A 25,904-nucleotide genomic window follows, 5' to 3' on the forward strand; every position below is an offset into this window, starting at 1 on the left:
GGGAGTAATGTCTCAAACTGTCTACTCGTTTATCATTCTCTGGAGGACCAGTAGTAGTTTCCGAATAACATCTGGAGGCATTATGTAATCTGTGGACCTTCAGTGTGTTGATGAAACAAATAAATTGCTTCGGGATTGAATACAACATTATCCATGAGGACTTTTCTCTATGGGAGTAATGTCTCAAACTGTCTACGCTTTGATATTTCCCTGTAGGAACAGTAGTAGTTTCAGAAGCACATCTGGAGGCATTCAGTTATCTTTGGACCTTCAGAGTTTTGATGAAACACAGAAATTGCATCGAGATTGAATACAACAGGCACCATGCGGACTTTTCTCCATGGGAGTAATGTCTCAAACTGTCTACGCTTTGATCATTCCCTGGAGGACCAGTAGTAGTTTCCGAAGAACATCTGTAGGCATTATGTAATCTGTGGACCTTCAGAGTGTTGATGAAAAAAATTAATTGCTTCGGGATTGAATACAACATTCCTCATGAGGACTTTTCTCCATGGGAGTAATGTCTCAAACTGTCTCCGCTTGGATCGTTCCCTGGAAGACCAGTAGTAGTTTCCCAAGCAAATCTGGAGGCATTCTATTATCTGTGGACCTTTAGAGTGTTCATGAAACACAGAAATCGCATCAAGATGGAATACAAAATTCACCATGCGGACTTTTCTCCATGCGAGTAATGTCCCAAACTGTCTATGTTTTGATCGTTCCCTGGAAGACTAGTAGTAGTTTCCGGAGCACATCTGGAGGCATTCAGTTATCTTTGGACCTTCAGAGCGTTGATGAAACATTGAAATTGCATCGAGATTGAATTCAACAGGCACCATGCGCTCTTTTCTCCATGAGAGTAATGTCTCAAACTGTCTACGCTTTGATCATTCCCTGGAGGACCAGTAGTAGTTTCCGAAGCACATCTGGAGGCATTATGTAATCTGTGGACTATCAGAAGGTTAATGAAACAAATAAATTGCATCGAGATTGAATACAACAGGCACCATGCGGACTTTTCTCCATGGGAGTAATGTCTCAAACTGTCAGCGACTTGATCGTTCCCTGGAAGACTAGTAGTAGTTTCCGAACCACATCTGGAGGCATTCAGTAATCTTTGGACCTTCAGAGTGTTGATGAAGCGCAGAAATTGCATCGAGATTGAATACATCAGGCGCCATGCGGACTTTTCTCCATGGGAGTAATGTCTCAAACTGTCTACGCTTTAATCGTTCCCTGGAAGGCCAGTAGTAGTTTCCGAAGCACATTTGGACGCATTCAGTAATCTTAGGACCTTCAGAGTGTTGATTTAACACAGAAATTGCATCGAGATGGAATACAACATTCATCATGCGGACTCCTCTCCATGGGAGTAATGACTCAAATTGTCTACGCTTTCTTTGATTCCTGGGAGACCAGTAATAGTTTACGAAGCACATCTGGAGGCATGCTGTAATCTTCCGACCTTCAGAGTGTTGATGAAACAAATAAATTGCTTCGGGATTGAATACAACATTATCCATGAGGACTTTTCTCGATGGGAGTAATGTCTCAAACTGTCTCCGCTTGGATCGTTCCCTGGAGGACCAGTAGTAGTTTCCGATGCACATCTGGAGGCATTATGTAATCCGTGGACCTTCAGAGTGTTTATGAAACAAATAAATCGCTTCGGGATTGAATACAACAGGCACCATGCGGACTTTTCTCCATTGGAATAATCTCTCAAATTGTCTACTCGTTGATCATTCCCTGGAGGACTAGTAGTAGTTTCCGAATAACATCTGGAGGCATTATGTAATCTGTGTTCCTTCAGAGTGTTGATGAAACGCAGAAATTGCATCGACCTTGAATACAACGTTCACCATGCAGACTTTTCTCCATGCAGTAATACTGAAATTGTCTACTCTTTGATCGTTCCCTGGAAGTCCAGTAGTAGTTTGCAAAGCACAACTTGAGGCATTCTGTAATCAGTGGACCTTCAGAGTGTTGATGAAACACAGGAATTGCATCGGGATTGAATATAACATTCACCATGCGGACATTTCTCCATGGGAGTAACGTCTCAAACTGTCTACGCTTTGATAATTATCTGGAGGACCATTAGTAGTTTCCGAAGCACATCTGGAGGCATTATGTAATCTGTGGACCTTCAGAGTGTTGATGAAACAAATAAATTGCATCATGATTGAATACAACAGGCACCATGCGAACGTTTCTGCATGGGAGTAATGTCTCAAATTGTCTACGCTTTGATCGATTCCTGGGAGACCAGTAGAGGTTTCCGAGGCCCATCTGGAGGCATTCTGTAATCTGTGGACCTTCAGAGTGTTAATGAAACAAAGAAATTGCATCGAGATTGAATACAACAGTCACCATGCGGACTTTTCTGCATGGGAGTAATGTCTCAAACTGTCTCCGCTTGGATTGTTCCCTGGAAGACCAGTAGTAGTTTCCGAAGCACATCTGGACTCATTCTGTAAACTGTTGAACTTCAGTGTGTTGATGAAACACAGAATTTGCATAGGGATTGAATAAAAAAGCCACCATACGCACGTTTCTTCATGGGAGTAATGTCTCAAACTGGATACGCTTTGATCGTTCCCTGGAAGACTCGTAGTAGTTTCCGAAACACATCTGGAGGCATTCAGTAATCTTTGGACATTCAGAGCGTTGATGAAACACAGAAATTGCATCGAGATCGAATTCAACAGGCACCATGCGGACTTTTCACCATGGGAGTAATGTCTCAAACTGTCTACGCTTTGATCATTCCCTGGAGGACCAGTAGTAGTTTCCGAAGCACATCTGGAGGCATTATGTAATCTGTGGACTATCAGAAGGTTTATGAAACAAATAAATTGCATCGGGATTGAATACAACAGGCACCATGCGGACTTTTCTCCATGGGAGTAATGTCTCAAACTGTCTACGACTTGATCGTTCCCTGGAAGACTGGTAGTAGTTTCCGAACCACATCTGGAGGCATTCAGTAATCTTTGGACCTTCAGAGTGTTGATGTAACACAGAAATTGCATCGAGATGGAATACAACATTCATCATGCGGTCTCCTCTCCATGGGAGTAATGACTCAAATTGTCTACGCTTTCTTTGATTCCTGGGAGACCAGTAATAGTTTACGAAGCACATCTGGAGGCATGCTGTAATCTTCCGACCTTCAGAGTGTTGATGAAACAAATAAATTGCTTCGGGATTGAATACAACATTATCCATGAGGACTTTTCTCGATGGGAGTAATGTCTCAAACTGTCTACGCTTTGATCGTTCCCTGGAGGACCAGTAGTAGTTTCCGAAGCACATCTGGAGGCATTCAGTAATCCTAGGACATTCAGAGTGTTGATGAAACACAGAAATTGCATCGGCATGGAATACAACAGGCACCATGCGGACTTTTCACCATGGGAGTAATGTCTCAAACTGTCTATGCTTTGGTCGATCCCTGGAAGACTAGTAGTAGTTTCCGAAGCACATCTATACTCATTCTGTAATCTGTAGACCTTCAGTGTGTTGATGAAACACAGAAATTGCATTGGAATTGAATACAACATTAATCATGCGGACTTTTCCCCATGGGAGTAGTGTCTCAAACTGTCTACGCTTTGATTGATTCCTGGAAGACCAGTAGTAGTTTCCGAAGCACATCTGTAGTCATTATGTAATCTGTGGAACTTCAGAGTGTTGATGAAACAAATAAATTGCTTCGGGATTGAATACAACATTCCCCATGACGACTTTTATCATTGGGAGTAATGTCTGAAACTGTCTTAGCTTGGATCGTTCCCTGGAAGACCAGTAGTAGTATCCCAAGCAAATCTGGAGGCATTCTATTATCTGTGGACCTTCAGAGTTTGATGAAACACAGAAATTGCATCGGACTTTTCTCCATGGGAGTAATGTCCCAAACTGTCTATGTTTTGATCGTTCCCTGGAAGACCAGTAGTAGTTTCCTAAGCACATCTGGACTCATTCTGTACCCTGTTGATCTTCAGTGTTCTGATGAAACACAGAAATTGCATCGGGATTGAATACAAAAGCCTCCATACCCACGTTTCTTCATGGGAGTAATGTCTCAACTCTGTCTACGCTTAGATATTTCCCTGTAGGATCAGTAGTAGTTTCCGAAATACATCTGGAGGCATTCTATTATCTGTGGACCTTCAGAGTGTTGGTGAAACATAGAAATTGCATTGTGATTAAATACAACAGCCACCATGCTTACTTTTCTCCATAGGAGTAATGTCTCAAACTGTCTACGCTTTGATCGTTCCCTGGAAGACTAGTAGTAGTTACCGAAGCACATTTGGATGCATTCAGTAATCTTTGGACCTTCAGAGTGTTGATGAAACACAGAAATTGCATCGGCATTGAATACAACAGGCACCATGCGGACTTTTCTCCATGGGAGTAATATCTCAAACTGTCTATCCTTTGATCGATCCCTGGAAGACTAATAGTAGTTTCCGAAGCACATCTATACTCATTATGTAATCTGTAGACCTTCAGTGTGTTGATGAAACACAGAAATTGCAACGGGATTGAATACAACATTAATCATGCGGACTTTTCCCCATGGGAGTAGTGTCTCAAACTGTCTACGCTTTGATTGATTCCTGGAAGACCAGTAGTAGTTTCCGAAGCACATCTGTAGTCATTATGTAATCTGTGGAACTTCAGAGTGTTGATGAAACAAATAAATTGCTTCGGGATTGAATACAACATTCCCCATGACGACTTTTATCATTGGGAGTAATGTCTGAAACTGTCTCCGCTTGGATCGTTCCCTGGAAGACCAGTAGTAGTTTCCCAAGCAAATCTGGAGGCATTCTATTATCTGTGGACCTTCAGAGTTTGATGAAACACAGAAATTGCATCGGACTTTTCTCCATGGGAGTAATGTCCCAAACTGTCTATGTTTTGATCGTTCCCTGGAAGACCAGTAGTAGTTTCCTAAGCACATCTGGACTCATTCTGTACCCTGTTGATCTTCAGTGTTCTGATGAAACACAGAAATTGCATCGGGATTGAATACAAAAGCCTCCATACCCACGTTTCTTCATGGGAGTAATGTCTCAACTCTGTCTACGCTTAGATATTTCCCTGTAGGATCAGTAGTAGTTTCCGAAATACATCTGGAGGCATTCTATTATCTGTGGACCTTCAGAGTGTTGGTGAAACATAGAAATTGCATTGTGATTAAATACAACAGCCACCATGCTTACTTTTCTCCATAGGAGTAATGTCTCAAACTGTCTACGCTTTGATCGTTCCCTGGAAGACTAGTAGTAGTTACCGAAGCACATTTGGATGCATTCAGTAATCTTTGGACCTTCAGAGTGTTGATGAAACACAGAAATTGCATCGGCATTGAATACAACAGGCACCATGCGGACTTTTCTCCATGGGAGTAATATCTCAAACTGTCTATCCTTTGATCGATCCCTGGAAGACTAATAGTAGTTTCCGAAGCACATCTATACTCATTATGTAATCTGTAGACCTTCAGTGTGTTGATGAAACACAGAAATTGCAACGGGATTGAATACAACATTAATCATGCGGACTTTTCCCCATGGGAGTAGTGTCTCAAACTGTCTACGCTTTGATTGATTCCTGGGAGACCAGTAGTAGTTTCCGAAGCACATCTGTAGTCATTATGTAATCTGTGGAACTTCAGAGTGTTGATGAAACAAATAAATTGCTTCGGGATTGAATACAACATTCCCCATGAGGACTTTTATCATTGGGAGTAATGTCTGAAACTGTCTCCGCTTGGATCTTTCCCTGGAAGACCAGTAGTAGTTTCCCAAGCAAATATGGAGGCATTCTATAATCTGTGGACCTTCAGAGTGTTGGTGAAACACAGAAATTGCATCGAGATGGAGTACAACATTCACCATGCGGACTTATCTCCATGGGAGTAATGTCTCAAACTGTCTACGTTTTGATCGTTCCCTGGAAGACCAGTAGTAGTTTCCGAAGCACAACTGGACTCATTCTGTAATCTGTTGATCTTCAGTGTTCTGATGACACACAGAAATTGCATTGGGATTGAATACAAAAGCCTCCATACCCACGTTTCTTCATGGGAGTAATGTCTCAACTCTGTCTACGCTTTGATCGTTCCCTGGAAGACTAGTAGTAGTTACCTCAGCACATCTGGAGACATTCAGTAATCTTTGGACCTTCAGAGTGTCGATGAAAATCAGAAATTGCATCGACATTGAATACAACAGGGCCCATGCTGCCATTTCTCCATGGGCGTAATGTATCAAACTGTCTACGATTCTATCGTTCCCTGGAAGACCAGTAGTAGTTTCCGAAGCACATCTGGAGGCATTCAGTAATCTTAGGACATTCAGAGTGTTGACGAAACACAGAAATTGCATCGGCATTAAATACAACAGGCACCATGTGGACTTCTCTCCATGGGAGTATTGTCTCAAACTGTCTACGCTTTGATCGTTCCCTGGAAAACCAATAGTAGTTTCCGAAGCACATCTGGAGGCATTCTGTAATCTGTGGACCTTCAGAGTGTTGATGAAAGATAGAAATTGCATTGGGATAGAATACAACAGGCACCATGCGGACTTTACTCCATGGGAGTAATGTTTCAAACTGTCAACGCTTTGATCGATTCCTGGGAGACCAGTCGTAGATTCCGAAACACATGTCGAGGCATTCATTAATCTGTGGACCTTCAGAGTGTTGATGAAACACAGAAATTGCTTCGGGATTGAATACAATTGGCGCCATGCAGACTTTTCTCCATGGGAGAAATGTCTCAAACTGTCCACGCTTTGATCGTTCCCTGGAAGAACCAGTAGTAGTTTCCAAAGCACATCTGGAGGCATTCAGTAATCGTTGGACCTTCAGAGTTTTGATGAAACACAGAAATTGCATCGGGATTGAATACAACAGGCACCATGCGGACGTTTCTCTATGGGAGGAATGTCTGAAGCTGTCTACGATTAGATATTTCCCTGGAGGACCAGTACTAGTTTCCGAAGCACATCTGGAGGCATTCTATAATCTGTGGACCTTCAGAGTGTTGGTGAGACACAGATATAGCATCGTGATGGAATACAACATTCACCATGCGGAATTTTCTCCATATAAGTAATTTCTCAAACTGTCTACGCTTTGATCGGTCCCTGGAAGACCTGTAGTAGTTTCCAAGGCACATCTCGAGGCATTCTGTAATCGGTGGATCTTCAGAGTGTTGATGAAACACAGAAATTGCATCGGGATTCATTACAACATTCACCATGCGGACTTTTCTCCATGGGAGTAATGTCTCAAACTGTCTATGCTTTGATCGTTCCCTGAAAGACTAGTAGTAGTTTCCGAAGCATATCTATACTCATTCTGTAATGTGTACGCCTTCAGTGTGTTGATGAAACACAGAAATTGCATCGGGATTGAATACAACATTCATCATGCGGACTTTTCCCCATGGGAGTAATGTCTCAAACTGTCTACGCTTTGATTGATTCCTGGGAGACCAGTAGTAGTTTCCGAAGCACATCTGGGGCATGCTGTAATCTTCCGACCTTCAGAGTGGTGATGAAACACAGAAATTGCATCGAGATTGAATACAACATGCACCAATGTGGACTTTTCTCCATGGGAGTAATGTCTCAAACTCTCTACGCTTTGATCATTCCCTGGAGGAGCAGTAGTAGTTTCCTAAGCTCATCTGTAGGCATTATGTAATCTGTGGACATTCAGAGTGATGATGAAACAAATAAATTGCTTCGGGATTGTATACAACACTCCCCATGAGGACTTTTCTCCATGGGAGTAATGTCTGGAACTGTCTCCGCTTGGATCGTTCCCTGGAAGACCAGTAGTAGTTTCCAAATCAAATCTGGACCCATTCTAATATCTGTGGACCTTCAGAGTTTGATGAAACACAGAAATTGCATCGAGATGGAATACAACATTCACCATGCGGACTTTTCTCCATGGGAGTAATGTCTCAAACTGTCCACGCTTTGATCGTTCCCTGGAAGACTAGTAGTAGTTACCGAAGCACATCTGGAGGCATTCAGTATTCTTTGGACCTTCAGAGTGTTGATGAAACACAGAAATTGCATCGGCATTGAATACAACAGGCACCATGCGGACTTTTCTCCATGGGAGTATTGTCTCAAACTGTCTACGCTTTGATCGTTCCCTGGAAAACCAGTAGTAGTTTCCGAAGCACATCTGGAGGCATTCTGTAATCTGTGGACCTTCAGAGTGTTGATGAAAGATAGAAATTGCATCGGGATAGAATACAACAGGCACTATGCGGACTTTACTCCATGGGAGTAATGTCTCATAGTGTCTACGCTTTGATCGATTCCTGGGAGACGAGTCGTAGATTCCGAAGCACATGTCGAGGCATTCATTAATCTGTGGACCTTCAGAGTGTTGATGAAACACAGAAATTGCATCGGGATTGAGTACAACAGGCGCCATGCGGACTTTTCTCCATGGGAGTAATATCTCAAACTGTCTACGTTTTGATCGTTCCTTGGAAGAACCAGTAGTAGTTTCCAAAGTACATCTGGAGGCATTCAGTAATCGTTGGACCTTCAGAGCTTTGATGAAACACAGAAATTGAATCGGGATTGAATACAACAGGCACCATGCGGACGTTTCTCCATGGGAGGAATGTCTGAAGCTGTCTACGATTAAATATTTCCCTGGAGGACCAGTACTAGTTTCCGAAGCACATCTGGAGGCATTCTATAATCTGTGGACTTTCAGAGTGTTGGTTAGACACAGAAATAGCATCGTGATGGAATACAACATTCACCATACGGAATTTTCTCCATGGGAGTAATTTCTCAAACTGTCTACGCTTTGATCGGTCCCTGGAAGAGCAGTAGTAGTTCCCGAAAGCACATTTGGAGGCATTCAGTAATCTTTGGACCTTCAGAGTGTTGATGAAACACAGAAATTACGTCGGGATGGAATACAACGGCACCATGCGGACTTTTCTCTATGGCAGTAATGTCTCAAACAGTATATGTTTTCATAGTTCCCTGGAAGACCAGTAGTAGTTTCCGAAGCACATATGGAGGCAGTTCGTAATCTCTGGTCCTTCAGAGTGTTGGTGAAACACAAATGTTGCATCGAGATTGAATACAACATTCACCATGCACACTTTTCTCCATGGGAGAAATGTCTCAAACTATCTATGCTTTGATCGTTCCCTGGAATACTAGTAGTAGTTTCCGAAGCACATATGGACTAATTCTGTAATCTCTGGACCTTCAGTGTGTTGATGAAACACAGAAATTGCATCGGGATTGAATACAAAAGCCTCCATGCGCACGTTTCTTCATGGGAGTAATGTCTCAAACTGTCTACACTTTGATATGTTCCTGGCAGACCAGTAGTACTTTCCGAACCACATCTGGAGGCATTCTGTAATCCTTGGACCTTCAGAGTGTTGATGAAACACAGAAATTGCATCTAGAAGGTATACAACATTCACCATGTGGACTTTTCTCCATGGGAGGAATGTCTCAAACTTTCTACGCTTAGATATTTCCCTATAGGACTAGTAGTAATTTCTGAAGCTCATTTGGAGGCACTCTGTAATCTGTGGACCTTCAGAGTGTTGATGAAACACAGAAATTGCATCGGGATTGAATATAACAGGCACCATGCGGAATTTTCTCGATGGGAGTAATGTCTCAAACTTTCTATGCTTTGATCGTTCTCATGAAGACCAGTAGTATTGTCCGAAGCACATCTGTAGGCATTCAGTAATCTTTGGACATTCAGAGTTTTGATGAAACAAAGAAATTGCATCGGGATTGAATATAACAGGCACCATGCGGACTTTTCTCCATGGGAGTAATGTCTCAAACTGTCTACGCTTTGATCGACTCCTGGGAGACATGTCGTAGATTCCGAAGCACATGTGCAGGCATTCTGTAATCTGTGGACCTTCACAGTGTTCATGAAACACAGAAATAGCATCGGGAATGAATACAACAGGCGCCATGCGGACTTTTCTCCATGGGAGTAATGTCTCAAACTGTCTACGCTTTGATCGTTCCCTTGAAGACCAGTAGTAGTTTCCGAACCACATCTGGAGGCATTCTGTAATCAGTGGACCTTCAGTGTGTTGATGAAACACAGAAATTGCATCGGGATTGAATACAACAGGCACCATGCAGATGTTTCTCCATGGATGGAAGGTCTGAAGCTGTCTACGCTTAGATATTTCCCTGTAGGACCAGTAGTAGTTTCCGAAATACATCTGGTGGCATTCTACAATCTGTGGACCTTCAGAGTGTTGGTGCAACACAGAAATTGCATCGTGATGGAATACAACATTCACCATGCGGAATTTTTTCCATGGGAGTAATGTCTCAAACTGTCTACGCTTTAATCGTTCCCTGGACAACCAACACTAGTTTCCGAACCACATCTGGAGGCATTCTGTAATCAGTGGACCTTCAGTGTGTTGATGAAACACAGAAAGTGCATCGGGATTGAATACAACAGGCACTATGCGGACTTTTCTCGATGGGAGTAATGTCTCAAACTGTCTTTGCTTACATCGTTCCTGGAAGAGCAGTAGTAGTTTCCGAAGCACATGTGGAGGCACTCTGTATTCTGTGGACGTTCAGAGTGTTGATGAAACATAGAAATTGCATTGTGATTAAATACAGCAGGCACCATGCTTACTTTTCTCTATGGGAGTAATGTCTCAAACTGTATACGTTTTGATCGTTCCCTGGAAGACCAGTAGTAGTTTCCGAAGCACATCTGGAGGCATTCTGTAATCTGTGGACCTTCAGAGTGTTGATGAAAGATAGAAATTGCATCGGGATTGAATACAACAGGCACCATGCGGACTTTTCACCATGGTTGGAGAGGAATGAAGAAAATTGGGAAGTAGAAGTAGGTGAGAACCAATGATAATGCAACACAGTGTCTGTGACAATGGCAAAAAAGAAGAGAGACGGTGTGTCAGTGAGAAGATACAGCAGTAGTAGGAAGGAGTGAAACAGATAGTAGCAGTAAGATAGAGCAAGGCAGAGACAGTGACAGCAAGAGGAAATACTACTACTACTACTACTACTACTACTACTAGTAGTAGTAGTAGTAGTAGTAGTTGTAGTAGTAGTAGTGAGTGAGTGAGAATGGGCAAGCCGGGGTGAGGGGTATGAGTGATATATTAGTGAGAAGAGAACAAGTATATTTGTGTACCAAAAGTGTTGGGAAATTTTTGGGAAGGTGCTGGGTAAAGTAGGATGAGGTAGCTGGAATCAGATTCTTCAGTCAATTATTTATAAAGGAGCATACACACTTATTTGTGCTTAGAGAGGAGCATTTTCCCATTGGTAGATGAAACACTCAAAAAATATTACGTGTAACTGAAGCAAGTCATCAGGTTCTTCCATTTTCTCCCTATGTAACACTTAAAATGCTGAGATGAAGTGGGAGATATGATCCTGTGCAAAGAGTTTGACAGAGCACTGAAAGACCTAAGTTGAAACAAGTCCCTGGGAGTTGGCAACATTGCATTACAACTACTGACAGCCTTAGGAGAGCCAGTCCTGACAAAACTCTACCATCTGGTGAGCAAAATGTATGATACAGGTGAAATACCCTCAGACTTCAAGAAGAATATAATAATTCCAATCCCAAAGAGAACAGGTGTTGACAGATGTGAAAATTACCCAACTATAAGTTCAATAAGTCACAGCTGCAAAATACTAACGAGAATTCTTTACGGATGAATGGAAAAACTGGTGGAAGCTGACCTCGGGGAAGATCAGTTCGGATTCCGTAGAAATATTGGAACACGTGCAGCAACACTGACCCTATGACTTAACTTAGAAGCTACATTAAGAAAAGGCAAACCTGTGTTTATAGCATTTCTAGACTTGGAAAAAGCTTTTGACAATGTTGGCTGGAATACAGGGAGTCGTTTCTGAAAGTATTTGTATAAAGTGTAGCCATGTATGGAAGTGAAACATGGATGATAACTAGTTTGGACAAGAAGAGAATAGAAGCTTTCGAAATGTGGTGCTACAGAAGAATGCTGAAGATTAGATGGGTAGATCACATTACTAATGCGAAGGTATTGCATACAATTGGAGAGAAGAGGAGTTTGTGGCACAGCTTGACTAGAAGTAGGGATTGGTTGGTAGGACATGTACTTAGGCATCAAGGGATCACCAATTTAGTATTGGAGGGCAGCGTGGAGGGTAAAAATCATAGAGGGAGACCAAGAGAAGAATACACTCAGCAGATTCAAAAGGATGTAGGCTACAATATGTACTGGGAGATGAAGAAGCTTGCACAGGATAGAGTAGCATGGAGAGCTGCATCAAACCAATCTCAGGACTGAAGATCACAACAACAACAACAACAACAACAACAACAACAACACTAAAAATCTTGGAAACGGCTTAATGTTTTTCCCATTTGTGTGTTATTATTAGTGTATCAAAGAAATAAAAGAAGAAACTACTCCGTCTTCATCAGTAACCCATTATAAAGTTAGTTAGTTGCTCATTCCACGGACAATTTTGCATGACAGATTGTAATGATGTGGAGAAAGTCATTTTACATTGACATTCCAAGTTAATTTGTACATATAATTACTTTCTGATCATTTCCTAGTTTGTGTTTTTTCTTTATTATTTACAAAAAGAAAAGTGTGTTCAGATTTAAGTTAGTAATTCCTGTTCACCACAGTATCCTTTGCATCACATACATGATGTAGGTATTGTCATAATAAGATACAGCATACATACATCACAATTCTAGATGTTAATATAACTAATATGAAATTAACATTATACAATGTGTTTAAAAAATTTCATAATGGACTAATGGATTGGTATTAGATGTGCCCTATAACAATTCTGACATACAAGCAGTACACTTCAAGAAACAAGAATATACAAACAATATTTAATATTTACAATGAGAACAGCATGTTTGAATGACACTGAAAAGAAAACAAGAGGTTATTAGTCATCAAGGAATTCAGAATTCTCATCCATGATATAGAAACATTAATTTAATACTTAAGTTTTATTTCTGACTTAAATTTTTTGTCATCCATAATTCCCTTGATCTAAATTGACAGTGTGTTATACAGCTTTATTCCATAATGGCTCAACCTGTTTTGAGTTTTTGTTTTTATTTTTCTACATGCAGATTCTTCCTGATGTGTGTTGTACTTCTGTAAATCTGAATTCATATGTCAATTACTTGTGTGTGTACTTCTATCAGACATACTTTTGAATATGAACAACAATGGTACTGTAAGTATTATTAACTGCATGAATAAGGGCTTGCAGTGTGTTTGTGGAGAGCTGTATTTAATAATTTTAATGACATTCTCCTGTCATTTCAAAGTATCTGGAAGTGAGGTTTTTTGACACCTCAGAACATTCTTCTATAAGATGCAGCAGACTGGAAATAAGCAAAATACACTAACGGTGTACATTGTTTGCAACAAATTCCATAAATTATGCTCGGTGCAAAACATGCAGAATTGAGTTTTTTGGATATGTAAATGCAATGGCTTTTCCAGCTGAAGACATGGTCAGTGTGCATGCCCAATAATTCTGTAAACTTTACTTTCTCTATTTCATGGTCACTCAATAAAAACTGGAGGATATACTTCTCATTTCCTTTACTTTACTGTAGGTAATTTATTTTATTTAAATTAAATGTTAACTTATTAGGAAGAAACTGCTGCAGCACGCATTTCACAACTTTTTTAGCAGTAATAGATAAGGATTTTCCATCATCACCAAATTATGGTTGTATGGTCTGCAAATAACATCATTTTTGACAAACCGTTTGGGCTTTTAATGTCAATTATATAGATCAGAAATTATGGGTGGGGCCATGAACAGTACCCTACAGGACACCTGTTGCCACCCTCTTAGCATCTGATAGCCACTTTATTTTTTGCCTGTTTTGAGACCCTGTGAGTTCCAAAACCTGTGTTCTATGTTGTAGATAGGATTAAGTTAGTTCCTTGCCAATATCTTTGATGCTATAGCTTCCAGTTTCTGATGGAGTATTTAGTGGTTCACTGTATCAAAGGCATTGATAAGATCTTGGTTGATTCCTACAACCCTTTTGTTATGGTCTAAATTCCTTCTGGCTCCTTCATGAGACTTGTATGGCTCCTGTGTTATAACCTGTATGAAAGCTGTGTTGATTACAATTCAGAAGATTGGAGGTGTCGAGATAGCTTATGATCCTGATTTTCATCAACTTCCTAAAGATTTATGAAAGAGATTGAAGGAGGGACATACGTCTGCAGTTTTCTACCTAGCATGAATACCCATTTTTGAACAGAGTTCTAACCTTAGAAATTTTCATCCTCTGTGTGAACACACCTTCACTGAATGAGAAATTGGCAGTATGTACCAGTGGCTACAAAATTTGTGGAGCAACTTTTTTTATTTGTGACACTTGCACTTTATCCATTTCTGCAGACATTTCTGGCCTCAGACTATTAATTACTTCCACATTTCATATTCATTAGTGGAACTTGGAACTTATTCTCCTACTGATGCCTACTTTGGTGCTGGTTTTTACTTTTGTTTGTTAAAGTTCATGCTTAGTTTCTCAAGTACACTTAGAAAGTAGTTAATAATGTAATTGAGCAATGCTTCTTTTTTTAGTTGATTGTTATCTCCAGATATAAGTATAGTCTCCTGTTCCTTACTGCTTTTCCCAGTTCTCTTTAACAATTTACCATGTTCTGCTTGATTCATTGTCTGACTCCCTTACCAATCTATAATTATGTAATATGTATGCTACATTAATTATCCTTTTTATACACTTACATTTGCAGTTTCATACTTTTTTTCCTTTTTAGTGTCAGAAAAATTTTTCACTTCAGTGTAGAAATTTCTCAGTGTGTGTTTGTAAGTGTATGTGAGTTGACTTTCATGAATCTTTATAGACAGCACATTTCCAGATCCATCATGGAAAGAGAGAACATGTCATTTGTATTTGTTTGTGACAATACGTATGCCGAGGATTGGTCAGTCACTGTGGTAGTAAACTGGTGGCAGTTTTCAGGGGAGAAAATTCTTTTGTACCTATGATGTACTATTGTTGTATTTACGGGAAGTGTGAAAACTGTAATGAGTGCATTGTGGTCAGATAAGCCTAGGTCAATGTTCCTTACTTCTATATCTGAGGTTTCTAGATTTGAAGATGTATTGTCTATGAAACTTTTTGAAGAGTTTGTTAGCATAGCTGGGATATTTACACACATGCCGGAAAAGTTTTGCATCATCCCAGTTCCAAGAACTCCTGAAGATAGATGTTGACTGTGGATATTGTATTACAGACACAGTCCCTTTGACTGTTAAGAGATGTCACTAAACCCACCCAAAGATGTATACAACCATGCATGAGCAGCACCTCTTAGACGGAGGGGCTCCGACAGCCAATAAGTTCGAGTCATTCCACCTGGAAGGAGGTAGACAGCTCATGTTGTCTGAAGTTCAGCCATGCCTAGATGGCCAATACTGTGGTTTGATCACATCCACTTAGTTACTTTGTGCTAGGAAGGGCTCTCAACAGGGGAAGTGTCCAGGCATCTCGAAGTGAACCAAAGTGAAAGTGTTCAAATATAGAGGACATACAGAGATACAGGAACTACTGATGACAATCCCCACTCAAGCCACCCAAGGGCTACTACTGCAGTGGATGACTGCTAGCTATGGCTTGTGGCTCATAGGAACCCTGACAGCAATGCCAGAATAATGCTTTTTGTGCAGCCACAGGATGTTGTGTTATGACTCAAACTGTGCACAACAGGCTGCATGATGGGCAACTCCACTCCTGACATCCATGGTGAGGTTAATTTTTGCAACCATGACAACATGCAGTGTCTTACAGATGGGTCCAACAACATGCTGAACAGGCCACTCAGGATTGGCATCACATTCTCTTCACTAATGAGTATCATATATGCCTTCAACCACACAATCGTTGGAGGCGTGTTTAGAGGCAACACGGTGAAGCTGAACACCTAAGACACACTGTACAGCAGGTGTAGTTTCATTATGTGGGGCTGATGTATGTTGCTGCTGGTCATGGAAGGCATCATAATGGCTGCATGATACATGAATGCCATTCTCCAACCAATAGCGCAATGATATCGGCAGCATATTCGTGAGGCATTAATTGTTGTGGACGAGAATTCATACCCCCATGAATGACTTCCTTCGGGATAATTATATTGTTTAACTAGAGTGGCCAGCATGCTCTCCAGACAGAACCCATCAAACTTGTCTGGGATTTATTGAAAATGGCTGTTTATGGATAACATGACCCGCCAACCACTCTTGGGGATCTATGCCAAATCGCCGTTGAGGACTGTGACAATCTGGACCAACAGTGCCTTGATGAACTTGTGGATGGTATGCCATGACAAATACAGGCATGCATCAATGCAAGTGGATGTGCTATTGGGTATTAGAGGTACCAGTGTATACAGAAAATGGACCCCCACCTGTGAAGGTATCACTGTATAGTGGTAAAACATGCAGAGTGTGGTTTTTATGAGCAATAAAAAGGGCATAAATGTTGTTTATGTTGATTTCTATTCCAATTTTCTGTACAGGTTCTCTACTCTCCAACTCTAGGGAATGAGGTTATGCAAAACTTTTTTGATGTGTGTATTAGAATAAAAGTTGAAACTACATAGAAAATTAAGGAACGGAATTGTAATTGCACTGTGTACCAACATATTGACATTATAAAGTCCCAAGATACAATTATTGACTTTTTCTCACCACATAAGATGCTCAGTCTAATTTATAAAAATGTCTGGATCACAGATCTTGTTTCTAGAACACTTTCACAGCTGCCACACTTTCTATACCAAGAAGTCTCTTCCATACAGCCTAGTCATCCATGGCTGTTGCATCAGTAGTGATGAGCAGTTCCTCTGAAAATATGCTGAGGATCTCACTGAGGCCTTCACAGACTGTTATTACCTTCCCAGCTTTGTACAACAACACATCCCCGTGCCTTATTGCTCCAGTCACCCACCACCTCGCAAAGATACAGCATTCCACTCATGACATGGTAGTACAATCAGGACTGGAGCAACCATATCATATTCTCCTTCTCCCCTGCAGGTCCGGGGTATTCCTGCCTGTCGTACAAGGTGACTAAAAGGAGTTTCACATGTTTCAGCCCTTATGTGATGGCCTCCTGTAGGGTTTGACTTCCATTCTTCAAACTTTTCCGAAAGAATGAGCCAATTGGAGAAGGGAGCCTTAAAAGGTCCATTGTGTCCTTCGTGAATTACGATCTTTAGACCCGTGACCACACAGGCATTGTGCTGCTGATGCCTGCACTGTTAACTCCCTGCATATGCCAAGGGGTAGATGCCCATCCTCCTGGGGCACCGGGACTCCCAGCAAAGGCCATCCTATCAGGTGGCGCCTGTTGGGAGGGCTCCTGGTCAGAGTGGGCGGCATCAGGGTGGATGACAAACGATGAAGCGCAGTCCATCATCTCTTGCTGGTGGTGAAACACCAGCAGTTTCTAAGCTATCACAAGCACAATTCAACACACAAAAGTACAAGTAAGAGCTTAAATGTGGTCCAGGGTATCACATTTCACAGAGACATTCTTTTGCAGTCCGAAATTGAGCTGCATGCCAATTTAGAGTGACGAGCTGTAAATTTCATCCAGCATGTCCACCGGGGTCGGAAGGATAATGAGGTTGCCAGCGGTGCCTTCATATTGGCCTTTGAGGGTGATACATTGTTCAAGAAGGTCAAGGTGATGGTCTACTGGTGTGATGTAAAGACCTGTATCCATCCCCCAACTCGGTGCTTTAAGTGCTGGAAGTTCAGCAATATGTTTTCCCGCACTACTTCCAGTGTCACAAGCCAAGATTGTGGTTGCCCACCACATCACAATACTCCATGTGCACTGCCTTCCACGTGTGTCAACTGCAGAGAGCACCACTCACCTTGCTCACCTGACAGCAGGATTCTCCAGAAAGAAAGGAGAATCATGGAGTACAAGACCCTGGACTGAATGACCTACACTGAGGCTAAGAGAAAATTTGAACACATGCATCCTGTGTGTATGACATAGTCTTGCACCATCCCTACAACAGTTCTGACACCATGAGCTGTTCCAAACCAGGTCACCTCTCAGAGCTGGTAGACTCACCTGCCCCCTTGATGTTGGAGAGCATTTCCATCCCTGTTGATCCTGCACCACCTACTTGAGGAGCAACACGCCCCCCCACCCCCACCCCTCCCCCCCCGCCCCCACCGCCACCATCATTGCGCAACAATCAAGGCTGGAGCTGGAGAAGCGTAAGTGTTCTTCAGCTTCTCTCCCTAGGAGGTGGTCCCTTGGGTCACTCCATTCCTAGGTATCTTCTAGTGGGATACATGCTGGCCAGGGTAGTTGACTTACACCTTCTAGAGCACGTTGGGTGGCAGGGGATACATGCGGACGTGCATTGTCCTGTTGGAACAGCAAGTTCCCTTGCTGGTCTAGGAATGGTAGATCGATGGGTTTGACGACGGTTTGGATGTACCGTGCACTATTCAGTGTTCCCTTGACGATCACCAGAGGTGTACAGCCAGTGTAAGAGATTGCTCCCCACACCATGATGCTGGGTGTTGGCCCTGTGTGCCTCGGTCGTATGCAGTCCTGATTGTGGCGCTCACCTGCACGGCACCAAACACGCATACGACCATCATTGGCACCATGGCAGAAGCAACTCTCATCGCTGAAGACGACACATCTCCTTTTGTCCCTCCATTCACGCCTGTCGCGACACCTCTGGAGGCGGGCAGCACGATGTTGGGGCGTGAGCGGAAGACGGCCTAACGGTGTGCGGGACCGTAGCCCAGCTTCATGGAGACGGTTGAGAATGGTCCTCGCCGATACCCCAGGAGCAACAATGTCCCTAATTTGATGGAAGTGGCGGTGCGGTCCCCTACGGCAGTGCGTAGGATCCTACGGTCTTGGCGTGCATCCGTGCATCGCTGCGGTCCGGTCCCAGGTTGACGGGCATGTGCACCTTCTGCCGACCACTGGCGACAACATCAATGTACTGTGGAGACCTCACGCCCCACGTGTTGAGCAATTCGGCGGTATGTCCACCCGGCCTCCCGTGTGCCCACTATACGCCCTCGCTCAACGTCCGTCAACTGCACATACGGTTCACATCCATGCTGTCGCGGCATGCTACCAGTGTTAAAGACTGCAATGGAGCTCCGTATGCCACGGCAAACTGGTTGACACTGACGGCGGCGATGCACAAATGCTGCGCAGCTAGCGCCATTCGACGGCTAACACCACGGTTCCTGGTGTGTCCACTGTGCCGTGCGTGTGATCATTGCTTGTACAGCCCTCTCGAAGTGTCCGGAGCAAGTATGGTGCGTCCTACACACCGGTGTCAATGTGTTCTTTTTTCCATTTCCAGGAGTGTAGATCTCGCCAGACCCTCTCACATGATGGATATAAACTATTCAGGCAATAAATCAGTGGAAGCAGGTGACTGTGAGCTGTACAGTGCTTCACTGAATTTTCCGTGCCTTCCCAGTCTCACGATGTCATCGTCCAGTGGAACTGTGGTGGTTTTATCCACTGCCTGGCTGAGCTACAGCAACTGTTGAGGTTTAAACCTGCTATCTGCATTGCCCTCCAGGAAACCTGGTTCCCTGCCCTCCGTCACTATAAGGCATATTACAGCAACCACAGTGACTATAATCGATTGACAGGTGGAGTTTGCGTTTATGTTCTAAACTCAGTCTGCAGTGAACATGTGCCCCTTCAAAACTCTCTTGAAGCTGTGGCTGTCAGAATAAAGATGATGCACGAAATAACTGTCTGCAATGTGTATCTTCATCTAGATGGTGCAGTACCCCTGAATGTATTAGCTGCACTAATTATTAAACTGCCTAAACCTTTCCTTTCTCGGGAGATTTTAATGCCCATAACCCCTTGTGGGGTGGTACCATAGTTACTGGGCGAGGCAGAGTTGTCGAAATTTACTGTTGCAATTTGACCTCTGACTCTTAAATACTGGGGCCACCACATGCTTCAGTGTGGCTCATGGGAGTTACTCAGCCATTGACGTATCAATCTGCAGCCCAGGACATCTCCCATCTATCCACTGAATGGCACATGACTACCTGTGTGGTAGTGAGCAGTTCCCCATCTTCCTGGCAGTGCCCCAGCATCAGGCACACAGATGCCTGCCCAGATGGGCTTTGAACAAGGCTAACTGAGTAACTTTCACCTTAGCTGTCACCGTTGAATCTCCCCCACATTGTAACATCGATGTGATGGTTGAGCAGATGACTAGCACAATTGTTTCTGTCACAGGAAACGGAATCCCTCGCTCTTTAGGGTGCCCAAGGAGTAAGGCAGTCACTTGGTGGTCGCCGCAAATCATTCAGGCAATTGAGGAGTGTCTGCAGGCTTTACAGCCCGTAAGTGGCACCCTTCCCTGGAGCACATCATAGTCTTTAAATGGTTCCGTGCCAGTGTTCGCTACCTTATCGAACAACAGAAGGAGTGGTGTTGGGAGAGATAAGTCTCCACCATTGGAGGCCACATGTCTTCCAAAGTCTGGAAAAAGATGAAATGTCTCTTTGGGTACCAAGCCCCAATGGCTGTCCCTGGTGTTACCATAAATGGCGAGTTATGTACCGACACAAATGTGATTGCCGGGCACTTTGCCGGGCACTGCATTGGATAATCACCCCCCAAGGTTTCGCACACTGGAATGGTGGCTGAAAGGTAATGTACTCTAATGCACTACATGCTGTGGTGAATCCTATAATGCCCCATTTACAAAGTGGAAGCTCTTCAGTGCTCTTGCACATTGCACCGACACAGTTCCTGGGCCTGACCGCACCCACAGCCAGGTGATTAAACATATCTCATCTGACTGAAAGTGACATATAATCATCATCTTCAACCGGCTATGGTGAGATTCTCTAAAAACTCACTTGATGTTGACAGCTATCACCCCATCTGCCTCACCAATGTTCCTAAAAAGCAATGCCACAAGAGTGAGAATAAAACGGATGAAATGTGTAACACAAAACAGAAAGAAAGGAAAAGCCACAAGAATGAAGGGCACACTATGAACACTAAAAGGAACAAAAGAGGACAAGAAAACAACAGAAGAGAGTAAAACATGAAAGCAGATTACAGTGGCTGGCAACCACGAGGATAGAAAGGCAAAGCCAGTGACTCTGCAACACATTAAAATCTCAACCGTACAGCACTAGGCTGGAGGACACAGAGGGTCAAAGGATACACTAAACCCTACATATAAGTATAAAACCCACTCTCACGGATAAAATGTAAAACTAAAACTGCTGTGGAGTCACTGTGTCCAACACCGAAGGCAGGTTGGTGGGAAAGTTGACAGTCGGTCACAGAGCGGCTAAATGTGAGTAGTCCAGGAAGAGGTGGACAACTGTCATTTGGAAGCCACAGCGACACTTAGGTGGCTTCTCGCAACAGAGTAGTTAACCATGCATTAGTCTCATATAGTCAATGCAGAGCCGGCAGAGGATGATTGGTTCCCTGGGAGAGGCCTGCCTGGAAGACTTCCACACATTCATAGCCTCCTTAATGACATGCAGTTTGTTGCGTGTGCTGTTATGCCATTCCATCTCCCAAAGCCAGAAAACCCCATGGTGTAAGACAGAATGTAGGTCAGCTTCAGAGAATGCCTATCTCCAGAAGCAGTTTCCACGTCGCCTGTTTGGGAGCCATTCCGTGGTTTTTCAGTGGACCCCAGGACACGTCATTATCCCTGGCCATGAACTTGCTGATAGGCACATGTGAGAAAACGCAAATCACCAAAATGTAAGTAGTTACTCTTTTTAAAAAAAAAATTTGAATTTAACTGTTTAATAATATAAAACTAACACAACTGTATCGTTATAAATCCCACTGATGATACCTTAGAACAGGAGAATGTGAAAAGTGTATGGGATAAATAAAGTAACTAGCAGCAGGATAAGGCAGCTTTATTTACAAAACAAATTTTTATATGCTTGCTGCAGAGGATGGCCACACAAACAGACTTGTTATTCATGCCATGCCAGGCATTTCCACATGGCCCATACCAGAAATTCAGAAGATTCATCTGAACATCCATAAAACCATACAACGCACAAAATTCAACAACATATGCAAATGTAACAATCTGGTACCTAAATATTCAATGTAAAAATTAAAAACAGTTCAACCACCACGCAAAAACCAATGCATTCTTCTCAGAAAATATGGTTAAAATACGAGATAAAATCCCTAAGACTCTAAAAAACAAGAGTTAAATTATGAGTTGTATAAGACATATTTACAACTCGCAGACACCATAAATCATATGAAAGTTTTCTCCCATCTGGTCAACAGGGTCGAAAAGCTTCAAAACTGGTGCACAAAGAATAGAAACAGTTAATAGAAGAAAGATCAACCTACTCAAAAAACTCCAGTTACAACATATTACCTTTACTCACACACACAAATTCTACCCAAGATTAGTGAACCTTACGGACACACAGTTAAACAGTAAAGAAAGACAGCTGTTGGAGAAAGGATGAAAATACAATGTAAATTTAGAAAAAGATGAAGGTTCCTTAGGAAATCTAATTATAGAAGCATAAAGTGTTTTGACAAGGGATGATAGGAATGAAAATAGCAGTGTCAGCATTGGATTAACTAGAGAACCAGTAAAAAAAGAAATCCAGAATATAATAACCAGCATCAAAATGCAACAACACAAAAACAACAAAAACTCAGATCTGCAACACTAGGATAAATTAGGAAAAAACTACAAAAACAAAATGTTATCTTTTTAAAATAATAATTCCAATCCCAAAGAAAGCAGGTGTTGACAGATGAGAAAATTACCAATAAATCAGTTTAATATGTGACAGCTGCAAAATACTAACACGAAAGATTTACAGACGAATGGAAAAACTAGTAGAAGCCGACCTCGGGGAAGATCAGTTTGGATTCCGTAGAAATACTGGAACACATGAGGCAATACTGACCTTACGACTTATCTTAGAAGAAAGATTAAGGAAAGGCAAACCTATGTTTCTAGCATTTGTAGACTTAGAGAAAGCTTTTGACAATGTTGACTGGAATACTCTCTTTCAAATTCTGAAGGTAGCAGGGGTAAAATACAGGGAGCGAAAGGTTATTTGCAATTTGTACAGAAACCAGATGGCAGTCATAAGAGTCGAGGGGCATAAAAGGGAAGCAGTGGTTGGGAAGGGAGTGAGACAGGGTTGTAGCCTCTCATTGATGTTATTCAATCTGTATATTGAGCAAGAAGTAAAGGAAACAAAAGAAAAATTCAGAGTAGGTATTAAAATCCATGGAAAAGTAATAAAAACTTTGAGGTACGCCGATGACATTGTAATTCTGTCAGAGTCAGCGAAGGACTTGGAAGAGCAGTTGAATGGAATGGACAGTGTCCTGAAACGAGGATATAAGATGAACATCAACAAAAGCAAAATGAGGATAAAGGAATGTAGTCGAATAAAGTCGGGTGATGCTGAGGGAATTAGATTAGGAAATGAGACACTTAAAGTAGTAAATGAGTTTTGCTATTTGGGGAGCAAAATAACTGATGATGGTTGAAGTAGAGAGGATATAAAATGTCGACTGGCAATGGCAAGGAAAGCATTTATAAAGAAGAGAAATTTGTTAACATCGAGTATAGATTTAAGTGTCAGGAACTCTTTCCCGAAAGTATTTGTATAAAGTGTAGCCATGTATGGAAGTGAAACATGGATGATAACTAGTTTGGACAAGAAGAGAATAGAAGCTTTCGAAATGTGGTGCTACAGAAGAATGCAGAAGATTAGATGGGTAGATCACATAACTAATGAGGAGGTATTGAATAGGATTGGGGAGAAGAGAAGTTTGTGGCACAACTTGACTAGAAGAAGGGATCCGTTGGTAGGACATGTTCTGAGGCATCAAGGGATCACCAATGTAGTATTGGAGGGCAGCGTGGAGGGTAAAAATCATAGAGGGAGACCAAGAGAAGAATACACTCAGCAGATTCAGAAGGATGTAGGTTGCAGTAGGTACTGGGAGATGGAGAAGCTTGCACAGGAAAGAGTAGCATGGAGAGCTGCATCAAACCAGTCTCAGGACTGAAGACCACAACAACAACAACAACAACAACATTTTAAAAGGAGACAAGGGGGCCACAATATTACTGATACACCAAGAACAATACATTGACAAAACACAAGAAATCATTTTACAAAATAGCATTACAAATTTAAAATCAGACATGACATTCAGATTAAAGACAAAAGTAAAAAAAAAAAAAAAAAAAAAACCCTGAAAAATATTGACATCATACTGGATAACATAGAGAAAAGAAAGTTGTCATAGATCAGTCCCACTGCGCTGGTTCTCCGAAGCCAACCAAAAATCCACAAACTGAATCTTCTGTGAGGCCAATACTGGATTTTAGAAAATCCCCCCACATTAAAGCTTGCAGGATACATGTTAAAATTTCTGTCTGAAAATTTCAAATTACAAGAAGACAGAACTATTAAAAACACTACACAGCAAATACAACGAACAAAAGATATAACCCTCCTTTCATTTGTTATAGAAAACATGTATTGCAATATACCAGTACCAGAAATGGTTCAAATGGCTCTGAGCACTATGGGACTTAACATCTGAAGTCATCAATCCCCTAGATCTTAGAGCTACTTTAACCTAACTAACCTAAGGACAACACACACACAGTCATGCCTGAGGCAGGATTCGAAACTGCAACCTTAGTGGCTGCGTGGTTCCTGACTGATGCGCCTAGAATTGCTTGGTCACACCGGCCAGGAGTACCAGAAGTAATAGAAATTATACATAAGTACCTGAAAACTTATAGTCACCTTCCTGATGAACAGATTAAGGAAATATGCACAGTAATAAAGCTCATAACACAACGAAATTACTTCAAATTCAGTAATGAATTTTATTTAGAAGAAGATGGATTACCAACTGGGTCCCCAGTTTCAGAAGCCTTAGCAGATATTTTTGTAAACCACATTTAACAGATCATTTTCACAAAAATATTTGCAAAAGAATACAACATATTATAGTGGTTCAGATACATGGATGACATCCTTTGCTTAACAGATGTACCACAAAGAAAAATTGAAAAACTACATACTGACTTCAGCAAGATCCATAAAAATATAAAATTCACAATTGAAAGAGTACAGAACAACCAAATTAACTTCCTGGATATAACAATAAAAAAACAGAACCATAAGCATATGTTTGAAATTTACCGTAAACCCACAGCAACAGACAATATGATTCCTCAATCCTCTAACCACCCGCTCACACAAAAGCAAACAGCACTTCAACACATGCTCCACAGACTCAACACAGTACCACTTGCCAAAGAAGGCTACCAAAAAGAATTGGACATAATGATGCAGGAGGCACAAAATAATGGTTACAACAGTAACACAGTAACCAAGCTTAACAACAAAATTAAAAGTAAAATAAAAGCAGAAAGCTCCAAACCACAGACAACAACACAACAGAACCAAACACAAACATGCAGTCTCATAACAACTGCACAGGATAATCAGAAAAAGTTGAAAGAAAACAGTAGATGATACACAATGACATACAAACGCAAACTCACCTATCAAATCACCAACATTTTCAAGAGATAAGGAATAAACATAGCAGACACAATATACAGTTCTATTCAAAAATACACCCCAAAACTGACAAATAACAGAGACATATACCAGAAAGCAGGTATATACCAGCTACAGTGTAACACTTGTGAAGGCAGTTACATAGAGCAAACAGGGGAACAT

The sequence above is a fragment of the Schistocerca gregaria genome, unplaced genomic scaffold (genome assembly GCF_023897955.1).
Source record: "Schistocerca gregaria isolate iqSchGreg1 unplaced genomic scaffold, iqSchGreg1.2 ptg000177l, whole genome shotgun sequence".
Taxonomy (NCBI): Eukaryota; Metazoa; Arthropoda; class Insecta; order Orthoptera; family Acrididae; genus Schistocerca; species Schistocerca gregaria.